This window comes from Aegilops tauschii, chromosome 5 (genome assembly GCF_002575655.3).
Source record: "Aegilops tauschii subsp. strangulata cultivar AL8/78 chromosome 5, Aet v6.0, whole genome shotgun sequence".
In the NCBI taxonomy this organism is placed as follows: Eukaryota; Viridiplantae; Streptophyta; class Magnoliopsida; order Poales; family Poaceae; genus Aegilops; species Aegilops tauschii.
In genome coordinates, this window is record NC_053039.3 from 448,471,481 (window position 1) to 448,487,253 (window position 15,773).

The window sequence follows — 15,773 nt, forward strand, 5'->3', positions numbered from 1 at the left end:
TTTCAAGGATCATCGGTGTGTGGTTCTGTTGTGATGTCGTTGGTATAACCTGTTTTCCAGGATCGAAAAACCCAGAGCTGATGACTATTTCAAATCCATCAATGTCAAGGCGGCGTACCAGACCAACGAGCCTTTTATTTTGGCAAATCAAGCAACACAGATATTTTTCTTGGAAGACACATTTGCACATAGCGATGACTGGAGAGTATTGCAAAGGTTTGAGCAGAGGAATTCGTTTAATGAAGTTGCACAACAAGATGATGCTTACACCGCTCCTGATGTACAAGATTCCACAGATGTTCCTAATATCTTTGAGAACCATCATGTCAATGACGCTGGCGAAAAGATTGCATGTCGTTCTATGGACATACAAGAGTTGATCAAGAAGAAGCCAACGTTCGATGACATTGAGCATGAAGAAGAAGATGACACTATGGGGAATTACAATTCCGACTGATACACATGGCAAAGATGTTGACGCTGTTGTTGCGGATCATGATTAGATTGCTTTTGTCGTATTTGCCTGCCAGAAGACGTTTTTTATCTACTATGTGAAATTGTGTTTGCTATGACAACTGAAACCTGATGAACGTGTTGTTTAGTATTTTGCTGTGAGAACATCACTTGTTATGTATGTTGATTTGTGTTTGGTGATTGTATGACGAGTAAAACATGATGACATTGTTGTTTAGTTGTACTCATATTTGGCTGTGAAACTTGAATTTGATGACATAGTTTGTTGTTGGACTGCAATTTGCTCAACGTCTTCGAATGGGAACAAAGCTGACCCAACAGGGCCACTGCTAATTTATTTATTTATTACCAAAAGGGCCTCTGCTATTTATTTATTTATTTATGAGCAAAAGGGGATACCCCCTGATTTCCGTTAATAGAAATCATTAGATGTTCACAACACTACACCCAGCCTACTACACGGGTTTCATTCATTAGTAGTTTTAGCAAAGTGCTCATGTCATAGCCAGTGAATACATCACGAGTGCTACATACATTGCAAATAAAGAGACAATCATCCTACAGAGCACATCGATTTTGCCCATTATCTTCACAAGCTCTTTCATCTCCTCATTGCTTCCAAGGCTGTTCAGCAGCTATTTGCTTGGCCATGATCAGAGGAACTGCATCTTTAACCTTCTGCTCTGCACCTTCCTCTTCTGCCATTCCTTCAGTTACTTGTCCAACACCCCAACCTGCTGGTATTGGGATTCCTCGGCTAACCAAATAATCAGCGTAGTTGCATTCCCCCACATCAGCAACTTCCCAGAAATACAAATCACATGAATCTTCCCTTTTCTGCATGAATCAAATTGGAAGATCAGCAACCAAACTATTAAAAAAATCAGCAACTAAAAGCAGCAGAACAACACTTAAACATATTATTACCCCAGGATTCGGGCATTTGTAGAAGACTCGGACAGGGTTCAGGATTGTGGTTGAGACGCGACGGATGACTCTGCGTGATTTGTAGCAGTGGCACCACACCAACGGCAGCGGGTTGCGGAGCAACCGGCTGCGGTGCGTGTGTCGGCGGGGGTGTGATGAGACCCACAGGCGATGGTACGGGTGGCGACTTGGCGCATATCTGGTTGTTGCCTGCTGAAGCGCAGGTGGACGAGCAGCCAGCGCACATGGTTGCTGAGGCCAGAGCTTCTGATGCTAGGAAGAGTAAGTAGAGAAGAGGAGAAGCGAACGTTGGATATGTCAGTTTGATTACTTGCAGAGTAGCATAGCACCATATATAGTCATAGTGTAGGTTTGGATTCGAACCAGCTACAGGATAACGTCTCTCTTTTTTCTAAAACTCAGCAACGTCTCTTTACTAGTACACTAGCTTGTTCTGTACGCCTTGTCAAGTCTTTGATTTTCTTTCTTTTTTTGCGAGGAAGGAGGACAAAATTGAGAGTTCCTGGGACTCGAACCCAAGGCCTCTCGGTTGAAAACCAAGGGTGCTAGTCACTTATGTGGCGAACGTTCCCTGGGAGGAGGACGGCAGGCGAACGCATTTTCCTCGCAGTTTTAGTTGCGACGCAAGATCGAACGGTCGCAGTTTCGGGAATGTTACCAGGCAAACAAGCCCAGTTTTTCTTTTCTTCCTATATATAAAAAAGTATGCTACTTGGTGTCGGCTTAGTCAACAAACGTTTGTGCCAATCTTGACCGTTGGATTGACATTCAACGTCTGTCGTGTTTCTTCGGTCTCTTCTTCCTCCAGCCGCCAAAGCCAAACCAGCGCCGGCGGGACCGCCTGCTCCCACCTCCCATGGCTGGCTGTGCTGCCATTCATGCATCATGGCCACATCGCACCCTAAAACTCTGCGCATCTTCCCCGGCTCCTGTTCGTTCCCGTCCGAGGCCTCACCATCGTCCTCCGCCTTGGTTCGCTCGCCGCGGCGCCACTCTCCGGTGTTTTCAACATGGTCAACAACCGAGAGGAATAAGGAGATGACTGTGCATGGTGAGGATGACAGTAGGGACCCAGCAGTGCGCATAGTAATTTTCCTTTCTGAAAATGGCTAGCCCAGCTATTTTGTTTTTTGCAAAATAACCAATGTAGTCCCTACTTGCTTTTCTGTGCCCTCCTGGGCCGGAAATCTTTCAAGACGAGGAGGGATGCATTTTGCCCAGAAAATGGGCTATAAGTAATAAGAAATGAGCTATAAGTAATAATAAATGGGCTGTAAAATGAAAAAATACAGCAAACAGGCAATTAGTTCCAAAATACTTTTTTCTTTCGGATTTTGATATTTTAAATTTCATTGTTTTTGTTCGGGTAAAATTTCATTGGATTTAAATTAAGGTATGTCTAGTTTTTAAATTAATTTGAATCTGGCTAGAAATTTCGGGCTGTATGCTGTTTGGGACATATTTGGAGGCTGACTTGTGGGTCTACTAGGTTGATGTGTATGAATGGCTTTGTCAACTTAGTCGACAAACGATTCTAGCAGCAGTGACCGTTGGATGTTAATCCAACGGTCGTGCTGCTTCTTCAATATCTGATCTTCTTGCTCCAGCCGCCCAAACCAGCGCCGATGGGACTGCCTGCTCCCGCCTCCCATGGCCGGCTGTGCTGCCGCATAGGCCGCACTGCCCCACCCTACTCCATTGCTGGCCAGGCCATTCCTCTACTCACCCACACCTCCTGTTATTTTCTGGCGACGGTAGTCGGACCAGTAAACCCTCGTAACCCCACCACGTGGGCAACCACTGCCGAGTCTTCCCCGGTTCCGTGTCTTTCCCTTCCTAGACCTTGCCGTCGTCCACTGAGCTGGTGTTCTCGGCGCGCCGTGGTCAACGAACGACATCCATCGGACGTGGACTGTACATGGAGAGGCTAACAGCTGGGTCGACGGCCGCACATAAGGAAATCCCTCCTTACTACGTGCAAAATAATGATTCCTCCACCTGACATCTGGGACCCACCGGAAAGGCCTTTGTATTTCGTGAAAAAAATGTTCCCCCCGCTGACAGGTCGGACCCACCAGCTATATCTTCGTACACAAGGAAGTGCCTCCTTATTACGCACAAAAAATGAATACTCCCCCTGCTAGCTGGGACCCAACATAGTGGGAGGCTGGCTTGGGCCTACTAAGTTGACAGGGATGGAGGGCTTTGTCAACTTAGTCAATATGAACGATTCTAGCTCCACTGACCGTACGATGACCATCCAACGGTCGTAGTGCTTCTTCAACCTCTGGTCTTCTCGCTCCAGCCGCCCAAAGTAGCGCCGGTCGTGCCGCCTGCTCCTGCCTCTCGCGGAGGCCTCACCGCCCCTACTACTCCCACCACTGGCCAGGCCATCCCTCCACTCATCCACACCCCCTGTTATTCTGCGGCGACAGCAGCTTCACACCGAACCCGAACCAGTGAACCCTTGTACTCCTCTCCGCGTGGGCATCCACTGCCGCGTCTTCCCCGGCGCCGTGTTGTCCCCTTCCTAGGCCTCACCGTCGTCCACCGCCCTTGTGCTCTCGGCGCGGCGTGGTCAACGTGGTCAAGGAACGGCTTCCATCGGAAGAGTAATGTACGTGGAGAGGCTAACAGCTGGGTCCACAGCCGCAGCAAGGAAGTGCCTCCTTATTACGCAGAAAAATAATGATTCCTCCACCTGACAGCAAGGACCCACCGGATGGGCCACCGTATTTCACAAAAAAAATGTTTCCCCCCTGATTGCTGGGACCCACCAGCTACATCTTCGCACGCAAGGAAGTGCCTGACAGTCGGGACCCACCCGGTGGAAGTTTACATAGCGTTGTCATTCTGGTCGAGAACGTGTATGTACATACTGGTCAATTGGTCTGTCTGTAGGCTGCAACAATGAACCATGGCCGTGTGAGGAAGGGCACGTGTCGTAGTAGAGGTGCGCACGTAGCATGTACACGTACGTACAATGGTCAGGGTGCAAGAAAGTAAATATGGCCACGTACGTACATACAGGCGGGGTCTCAAACGCCTACTCGCGCATACGTACGACCAGGGCTCGTGTACATGGCTGGGTCAGAATGGAGAAACTGCGTCGTCATCGTGTTCATGGGAAGGCAACGGAATGCGTCATGTTCATCGGGAGGCAATAGAACGCGTGTTGTTCATTCGGAGCCAACCGGCTTGGACGGAACAGCCGATGGAAACGAGGCCTGGCGTACCACAAAACGGAGGAAACGACCTTGTGTTCGACCGGCCCCAGCCAAAACGGGATCCTATTCATCGGGAGGGGTCTGGCGTACCGCAAATGGAGGAAACGGACCTCCTACGGTCGAAACATGGTCCTGTTGATCGGGAGGGGTGTGGCGTACCGCAAAACGGAGGAAACAAACTTGTGTTGGAGCGCTACGGTCGAAACGGGGGTCCTGTTCATCGGGAGGGGTGTGGCGTACTGGAAAACGGGACTCCACGAGATACTGTTCATCTCCACCGTCGACTGCCTCCACGGGCCACTGTTCATCCACCATCGACCTCCTCCAGCCTCCACCTGTGATTGTTCATCCACGGGCTCCTGTTCATCCAGCCTCCACCACTCCTCCACCGGCTACTGTTCAACCAGCCCTCTCCACGGGGTCCTGTTCAACCACCCCTCCACTGGGTCCTGTTCAACCACCCCTCCACGGGATACTGTTCATCCAACCCTCCACCATCTACTGTTCAACCAGCCCTCCACCGACTACTGTTCAACCAGCCCTCCACGGGGTCCTGTTCATCTAGCCCTCCACGGGGTCCTGTTCATCCACCGGCTCGATCGATCGGGGTCCTGTTCATCCAGCAGCAACGGCCTCTACTACCACAGGGTCCTGTTCATCCAACCCCCCACCGGGAACTGTTCATCCATACCCCCCAACAACGCTCACTATGCATCAAGGGAAGGAGGCAGCAGTGTTCGATCAGCTTCAATTAGCAGTAGTAGCGAAGGAATCACTCGAGTTCAATTAACAGCAAGGGATCAATCGGGGTTCAGTAATGTAGTTAGTGCAATCGCTCGGGTTCAGTTAGAGCGCAACGCCTTGCACAAACGCGCATACACGTACGAGAGAAATGCGCAAAGCTCTGTGCCCCGACCACCCACCGTAACCGGGAACTCCCCCGATATTTTCCTCGCCCTCGCTTCTACCACGGTTTTCTCCGTCATGGACAGCCCAAAGAATGTCATGCAGCTGCGTCTCCGGCCCACGCAGGACGAAAAGCCCATTTTCTGTCATGATTTTTTGTCATAGAAGTAGGAGCCCACCACATCTATGATGATATCGGGTTTTGTCACAATTATCGTCATAGAAGTGTCATAAGCATGACAGAAAAAAATTCGTTCGGCCCAAAATCTCACCGATGTGTCTTTTTTTATAGTGACGTGAATATGACCGGAGGCGTAAACTGTGGAGGGGGGCGCCGCACACAGCTAACAATGTTTGTTGTGTGTTCTAGCGGTGCCCCGCCCTCATATATATAGGTTGGAGGGGAGGAGAGGCAGCCAAGGGGGGCCCCAAGTAGGAGGAATCCTACTTGGGCGCCTCCCAATTCGGCCTCGCCCCTTCCATATCCATCCGGAGGGGGAAGGAAGGAGGAGGGAGGAGGGAAGGAAGGGGGAGGCCGAATCCCTCCCCTTCCTTTCTCCCTTCTCCTCTTTGCTTCCCCCTTATTTCGACCTACATGGGGTGCACCAGCCCCTTAGGGGCTGGTCTATCCCCCTCTTGGCCCATTAAGGCCCATGTAGTTGCCGGGGGGATGCCCGGAACCCCTTCCCGTGACCTGATATGCACCCGGTACCCCCGGAACACTTCCGGTGTCTGAATACCATCGTCCTATATATCAATTCTTACCTCTCGACCATTTCGAGACTCCTCGTCATGTCCGTGATCTCATTCGGGACTCCGAACAACATTCGGTCACCAAATCACATAACTCATATAATACAAAATCGACATCGAACGTTAAGCGTGCGCACCCTACGGGTTTGAGAAATATGTAGACATGACCAAGACACCTCTCCTGTCAATAACCAACAGTGGAACCTGGATGCTCATATTGGTTCCTACATATTCTACGATGATCTTTATCGGTCGTACCGTAATGAAAACATACGTTATTCCCTTTGTCATCGGTATGTTACTTGCCCGAGATTCGATCGTTGGTATCTTCATACCTAGTTCAATCTCGTTACCGACAAGTCTCTTTACTCGTTCCGTAATACATCATCCTGTAACTAACTCATTAGTCACATTTCTTGCAAGGCTTATCATGATGTGTATTACCGAGAGGGCCCAGAGATACCTCTCCGTTACTCGGAGTGACAAATCCTAATTTCGATCTATGCCAACCCAATAAACACCTTCGGAGATACCTATACAGCATCTTTATAATTACCCAGTTATGTTATGATGTTTGATAGCACACAAGGTGTTCCTCAGGTATCCGGGAGTTGCATAATCTCATAGTCAAAGGAATGTGTATATGACATGAAGAAAGAAATAGCAATAATACTGAACGATCAATATGCTAAGCTAACAGATGGTACTTGTCCATCACATCATTCTCCTAATGATGTGATCTCGTTCATCAAATGACAACACATGTCTATGGTTAGGAAACTTAACCATCTTTGATTAACGAGCTAGTCCAGTAGAGCCTCACTAGGGACACAGTATTTTCTCTATGTATCCACACATGTATCAAGTTTTTGGTGAATACAATTCTAGCATGAATAATAAACATTTATGATGATATAAGGAAATACAAAATAACAACTTTATTATTGCCTCTAGGGCATATTTCCTTCTGTCTCTGATAACCCACAAGTATAGGGGATCGCAACAGTTTTCAAGGGTAGAGTATTCATCCCAAATTTATAGATTCGACACAAGGGGAGCCAAAGAATATTTGAAGGTATTAGCAGCTGAGTTGTCAATTCAACCACACCTGGAGATTAATTATCTGCAGAAAATTCATCAGTAGCAAAGTAGTATGATAGTTTTGATAATAGTAGCAGCAGCAATGGTAATGCTAACAGTGATAGCAGTAATTGCAAGTGTATCAGTGATGATAACAATAGTAACTTAGCAAGAAAAATATAGGATAAATTCGTAGCATTGTATCGGTGACTTGTTGGATGATATTCATCATGAGACAGTTATAACCTAGGGCAATACGACACTAGCTCCAGTTCATCAACATAATGTAGGCATGCATTCCGTAAATAGTCATACATGCTTATGGAAAGAACTTGCATGACATCTTTTGTCCTACCCTCCCATGGCAGTGGGGTCCTATTGGAAACTAAGGGATATTAAGGCCTCCTTTTAATAGAGAACCAGAACAAAGCGTTAACATAGTGAATTCATGAACTCCTCAAACTACGGTCATCATCGGGAGTGGTCCCGGTTACTGTCACTCCAGGGTTGCCGGATCATAACATGTAGTAGGTGACTATAACTTGCAAGATCAGATCTAGAACATGGATATAATGACGATAACATAAATGGTTCGGATCTGAAATCATGGCACCCGGGCCCAAAGTGACAAGCATTAAGCATCGCAGAGTCATAGCAACATCAATCTTAGAACATAGTGGATACTAGGGATCAAGCCCTAACAAAACTAACTCGATTACATGATGAATCTCATCCAACTCCTCACCGACAGCGAGCCTACGAAGGAATTACTCTCTCTCGGTGGGGAGCATCATGGAATTGGCGATGGAGAAGGGTTGATGATGACGAAGAACGAAGACCCCCCCTCCTCTCCGGAGCCCCAAACGGACTCTAGATCTGGCCTCTTGATGAAGAACAAGAGGTGACGGTGGCTCTGTCTCATGGATCGCGATAATTCATTCTCCCCGACTTTTTTGGAAAAATTGGATTTTATAGCGTCGGTTTCAGGGTCTGCGGGGCCACCAAGTGGGGACAACCCACCTGGGCGCGCCAGGAGAGGGGGGCGCGCCCTGGTGGGTTGTGCCCACCCAGGTGCCCCTCTCCGGTGGATCTTGGCTCCAGAAATTCTTATATATTGTATAAAAAATCCTCGCAAAGTTTTGTTCCATTCCGAAAACTTTTATTTCCGCACAAAAACAACACCATGGTAGTTTTGCTGAAAACAGCGTCTGTCCGGCGTTAGTTTCATTCAAATCATGCAAATTAGAGTCCAAAACAAGAGGAAAAATGTTAGGAAAAGTAGATACGTTGGAGACGTATCAACTCCCGCAAGCTTAAACCTTTGCTTGTCCTCAAGGAATTCAGTTGATAAACTGAAAGTGAGAAAAGAAAAACTTTTACAAACTCTTTTGCTCTTGTTTGCATAAATAAGCTTAAACAGCACCCAGGTTTTCAACCGTCATTATAACTAGCCATGCCGACAATAACTTTTAAAGATTATATTAACTCATATCAATGACATAATCAGCTAGCGAGCAATAATAAGGTATCTCAAACGGCAACACATTGTCAAAACAACCATGATATAATATGACAATAGTGGTATGTCGCTAGCCCTTTCTGAGACCGCCAAACATAAATGCAGAGCACCTCCAAAGTTCAACAGCGACTAACCATTGTAATTCATGGTAGAAAAGATCCAGTCATGATGCACCCAACATTAGCTACACACAATGCATAAGTCATGAAAGTTGTGCTCTCAGGTTCTAGCGGTTGTTTTAGAAGGTGATAACACAACATAAAAGTAAATAGATAGTCCCTTCGCAGAGGGAAGCAGTGATTTGCAGAGGTGCCAGAGCTCAAGTTTATAAAACAGAGGTAAATGATATTTTGAGACATGCACCCTTCTCATTTACTTCACGACTATCAGTTATCAACATCTTCCATGCTAAGCACGCTAGTGGCGGTTCCCAAGCGATAAAAGTAAAGGTTTACTCCCCCTCCACCAACAATCACATTCCACGGATTGTCTGAAACAATGGTTGCCGTCCAAACCAACAACAGTCCCGGGGGAGTTTTGTTTAATTATTTGCATTTTTGAGTTCGGGACTGGGAATCCCGATTACTGCCCTTTTCTCGTGCAATGGCGAGTGAATAAACACTCAACCTGAGAATAACCCGCTTAGCATGGAAGATACCGACCACCTCCTGTCGTTCCAAGAACGATCTAGGCACACAAAAAGGAATATTTATTTAAAAGTTTTTAGAGGTGGCACATGCAAATTTACTTAGGACGGCAGGGTAATACCGCATATAGGTAGGTATGGTGCACTCATATGAATAAATTTTGGGTTCAAGGTTTTTGATGTACAAGCAGAGTTCCCACTTAGCACAGGCGAAGGCTAGCAATTAGATTGAGAAGCGGCCAGCTAGAGAGCAACAACGGTCATAAACATGCATTATGCATAAGTAACATTGGACGCTAGCATGAGTAGGATATGAACACCATGAACATAAATATCATAGAGGCTATTTTGGTTTTGATTCAACTACATGCATGAACATGTGCCAAGTCAAGCCACTCGAACATTCATAGGAGGATACCATATCATCATACTACATCACAATCATTTTAACGCAATGTTGATATCCAAGATAAATCATTATCCACTCCCGGCTACTTATGCATGGCATGATAAACTATAATCTCTTATTGTCATTGCAAACATGTTTAATCATAATGGGCCGAATCATGGATACTAGGGTAAAAATATTTACACAAATAGAACAAGTCGTGTTCATACCAGATTCTCTCTACCACGGCCAGTTCATCGAATATCGTCATTATTGCCTTTCACTTGCACGATCGAATGGTATGAAAATAATAATAGTGCAAGAGTGTCGTGGACTAAGCTGGAATCTGCTAACATTTTATTCAACAAGAGAAGAGAATGTAAAATGTGCTGTTTATTAGATCAACAATTATTCATATGAGAGCCACTCAACAGTTTCATCGTGGTCTTCTCCTCGGTACAACTCGAATAAAACGAAAAGAAATTCAAAGAAACACATGGAAATATTTTCTGGAGTTTTCGGTTTTCTTGAACAACCAAATAAAAGGGAAAAGCAAAAACGAGAAAAACTATTTACACAGGAAAGCTCCCAACAAGCAAAAGAAGAACAAGTAAATCTTTTTGGGTTTTCTTTTTAATACTACCACTAAGCATGCATAGATAATAAACTAGCTGCAACTAGTTTTTTTTTTATAAAGTTTTTCAAACACACAAGAAGAAAGCAAGAAAATAAATCTAAGCATGGATGATACAATGAAAAAGTGTGGACACCGATTAATGGAATAAGTAATCATGAATGTAAAGTCAGTGGAAACACGCACTCCCCCAAGCTTAGGCTTTTGGCCTAACTTGGTAGTCGATCAGTAGCCTGGATGGTAGTAGGGGTATTGAGGAGCGGGCATCCACTCATCCGACTGCTGAGGCTCCTCCTCTGCCTCTGCAGCAGCCTGAGCGTCCCGATAGGCTATGATGTTTGCAAGCATGATCCTATATCCGCCCCTGGCAACAGAATCAAACAAAGCAGGAGTAGGCAATGGAATAATATCACGAGTTTCAATGCTAAAAACCAGGTTATATGGAATAGGGATGTCAGGAGAATTGTTATCAGTGAAATTGTGGTGATCCATGGCTGCGCGATCAAGGTAAACTTTGATAAGAGTGTAATCATGATGGCGTATCTCAACATTAAAATGAGCTGGCAAACAAGTAGCAAAAATCCCGCCATGTATTTTACCCTTGGACTTATTAATGTGGAGGCGACATGCCACAGTAGCTCCCAAGCTATAAGTGTTGTCGCCCTCTAGTGCATGACGTAAGACAGCAAGGTCTGGTGAACTAAGTGCACCAACCTTCTCTCTAGCAAGCAAGCATTTTGCAATGAGAAGAGCAAAGTAATGAACATCAGGAAAATGCAAGCCAGCGGCGGTGACAGCTGACACCCCCCTCTCATCTCCCACTGTGAAGGTGCGATAAAAGGTCTCAAACTCCGCCGGCCTAGGCTCGGCTAAGCTCCCATCAGATGGGATCATGCATATGTCGCAAAATTCAGTAAGTGTTATCTGATGGTTTTCAGCATATAAATCAAAACTCACTTCAGGAGGATTATTCCTAGGAAGGAAAGTAAAACTTTGAACAAAGATGTTTGTGGGGATTTGATGCTATTCACACTCATCTGCGATGAAGTCGGCGAGGCCGGCATTAGCAGCAAATTGTGAGAATTCCTGAAGGATTCCAGCCTCTCCCAGGAACGGGGTGTGCGGCCATTCACACGGCCGTACTTCCGCCAACCTCCGAGGATGGAGATCACTATTAGATGACTCCCCAATAACACCCTTGGAGTTCTTATTAGAGCCAAACTTCCTAACGATATTCATGGTTTTCCTATGAACAAAAATTCTAAAATTTATTTGCCCACAAATTTTTTTCAACAAAACTTCACAAAAATGATACCAACTACTCATAGGGATAGATAGAGGCCATAGCAAGCATTCAAACTACTTAGAACTCTAAGAATTCAACATGCAAGCTCATCTACATCAGCAACAAGAGTAGCTAATTATTCAAAATATAAACCACTAAAACAAAAACTAATTGCACAAACGGTGGAGTCACATACCAAGCAACAATCCCCCAAAACAGTTTCGAAAACGGAGCTTTGAGCAAAGAGATCGAAATCTGTGGGTTTGAGACCAAGAACACGGGAGAGAGAGCAATGGAGAATTTTTTGTGGAGGTAGGTCATGATGTGGTGTAAAGAGATAAGCGAGGGGGCCCACGTGGGGACCACAACCCATCAGGGTGCGCCTGGGGGTCCTGGCGCGCCCATATGGGTTGTGCCCACCTGGTGCACCTCCCTCTGATATTATTTGCACCAGAAATTCAGAAATATTCAGAAAAAAGTCGTATTAAATTTTCAGAGCATTCTGAGAACTTTTATTTTTGGGTCATCTTTTATTGCATGGGAAATTCAGAAAACAGACAAAACATGGTATTTTATTTTATTTAACTAATAAAAATAGAAAACAAGAAGTAGGGTCAGAAGGTAGTGCTTACTAAATTCATCAACTTCATACCGCTCAAAAATGATCCATTAATAAGGTTCATCAGGTCTTATTAACAACCACTTTCGATTAGCATGAAATCGAAGAACTTTCTAATCACTAAGTTACCTCAATGGGGATATGCATTTCCCCAACAATAAGCATTTCATATTTCTTTTTAACAGCAGGTAGAGGTATTTGAAAACTTCCAATAGTGATTGTCAGAGATTTTTCAATAACATTAATACCATTCACTTGGAATTGTTTCTTCGGAAAGTGCACCGTATGCTCATTACCATTGATATGAAAAGTTACCTTGCTTTTATTGCAATCAATAACAGCCCCTGCAGTATTCAAGAAGGGTCTACCGAGGATACTCGACATGTTGTCGTCCGTGGGCATCTCAAGTATAACAAAGTCAGTCAAAATAGTAACATTAGCAACAACAACGGGCACATCCTCACAGATACTTATAGGTATGGCAGTTGATTTGTCAGCCATTTGCAAAGATATTTCAGTAGGTGTGAGTTTATAAATCAAGTCTTTTATATAAAGAGAAAGGCATAACACTAACACCAGCTCCTAAATCACACAAAGCAATTTTCACATAATTCTTTTTGATAGAGCAAGGTATAGTTGGTATTCCCGGATCTCCAAGTTTTTTAGGTACTCCATCTTTAAAAGTCATTACAAAAAAATACACTTCCGTGATGATACGTGTTTGTCACAGTAGGTCACGTTTTCTGTCATGCATGTACATCCATGACAATTTTATGACAGAATCAAGATAGTCATACTTGTGCTGTCGTAGAAGTGTTCCATGACATTACCAAAATTATCATCACGGAAGTGTCCACTTCCATGACGATAAATCGTGCGTCATAGAAGTGCTTTTTTCAAGGGTGACCGACACGTGGCATCGGCCGTAACGGCTCGTCGTTAAGCTATCGGGTCCGGTTTTGGATCCGATAACCCATTAACAGCCTGGACCAATGGGGATTTTCCACGTGTAAAATTCTCATTGGCCGGAGGAAACACGTGTTGGCTCAATGTTGGGACAGATGTCATCCACTCATTGGACAGGAGGCGCCTATGATACATCGACACGTGGCACGCCCAACAAAGGCCCATTCCGGTGAAAAGGCCGGCCCAGCTAAAGGCCCACCATGTTTTTTCAGACACTAGTGGGCTGGCCCCTTAACAGCCTGCCATGTTTTGGGTCAAATTGAGGCCCATACCAGATCAGACCCGTTCACAACCTGCCGTGTTTTGGGCCAAATTACGGCCCATATTGGATCAGGACCATTAACAGGCCACTGTTCTATTGGGCCCATACTAAGACAGGTTTGTATTTCAGCCTGGTAAATGCCCGTTTACCAGTTCGGCCCGATAATAGTTTTGGCATGTTAGTGGCCCATGGTGCATCTGGGACGTTGTCGGCCCGGTTTAACTTTAGGCCATTTAACGGCCCATGCAGAAACTGGGCTATTTCTTGTCCGAAATAACTTTAGGCCTCTTAACAGCGTGTAGTCTTCATGGATAAATTTCAGCCCAACTGGCCTATCGGCCTGTTAATGGCCCATGTAACAGTTGGGCCTAATTACAGCCCGCATTGAATCCAGCCTACTTACATCCCATCTGATAATGGCTCGTACAATTTTAGGCTTATGGCCCGCGTAGATACCGGCCTGCTTAAAGCCCATAATTTTATTGGGCCATACAGGCCCAAGATATATTCTGGCCTATTAATTGCTCGTCCTATTTGTGCCAAACATGGGGCTTAGGCAGTTTCGGCCGGTATTGGGCCGTGATTTTTTTGGCTCAATGCTAGCCCAATCTAGGTTTTAGCCTGTTAAAAGCCCATGGTATTCTCTGGCCCAGCTGGACAGAACTTTACTCGGCTTGTTAAAGGTGGGAAAGAACTATAGGTTTACACCTGCTAATGGCCCAAGATGATTATAGGCCCACGTTTTGGCCCATATGAGTAACGGGCCGGCCTGAAGACCGACAACACTGAGATCCACTGAACCTTCCGGCCTAAATTACACCATACCGACCAAGAATAAACCTAGACTATACAACAAAGAAATTAGAGCATATTACATCCCCTCGGCATCAAGGTTCGCCGCCAGTGATAATAAAGGGCAACCAGACAGCAGATTACATAAACTGGGCAGGTCGCCACCAGTGGAAGTAAAAGGCGGACAAAATAATAGATAGAACCAACAGCACTTCAACACAGTTCAAGAAAGGTTAGCCCGGCCCAGGAGTTGCAGCGCAAGCAGCTTAGCAACCTGATGAGAATGTGCTTCTTTGGCGCTCATATCCACCAACTTAAGATGCATAGCATCAATAAACGTCATGTACTTATGGTTAATCTTGCATAGTGATTGGAGTTCCAGTCGTATTTGAGCATAAGCATGTATTTCTGCTTGATTTAGACTGAAGAAGTCGAACAGATTTAGGCGGCGACTTCATCGAGCTTGTGTCACTGAGTAAGTTTGACACTACATCAAGATGTGACTTCATGGTTGTATCCCTACCCTCAATATGTGTTGCCTTCTCCTCTGGAATATGTGTTAGAAGTACAAACAATGGGTTCATCTCACTATCATTGTGGCAGTTCTTCCTAGCAGCAGCGTTGTCACCCTGAAAGAGAAACAAGTAGGTAGATAACAAGTTTTGCACGTATAAGCATCAGCGTTGTCAATTCATCTCATTTCTTTGTCAGAAATAAAGAGACATGGTTTAAAACAACATTAACATAATAGGCATTGTTCATACTTAAGACGGCAGGAAATGGCATTGTGCAGGAGCGGCCAGCTTCACCAGACCACTAGATTACAGATCAAGAACACAAGCATAGATGTAGTTCTAAACAACGTATAAGCATGAATGGTGAGTGTACTGTCAATTTATACCATTTCAGATTGGTAAATAAAGAGACACGATTTAAATAACATTAATATAATATGTCATTGTTCATAGTTGAGACATAGCAGGATCTGACATTGTGCTGTTGTTGGTAGTCTTACCACACCACTGGATTATAGATCAAGAACACAAGCATACACATAGTGCTAAAGAAGATAACTTGCTATGTTTAGTTTAATTTACATGGTATGAATAAGGAACTAGATTGTACAACTAAAGACTGAAATTGAGAAGGACAAACTTATGTTTATGTACTTCTACTTTATAAACTTTGAACAAGTAATTTGATGCAGACGACAAAACTAAATAGCATTTGGACTCAGTATCATCTGGTGAGGAAAGATCTAGGCACATATGTCG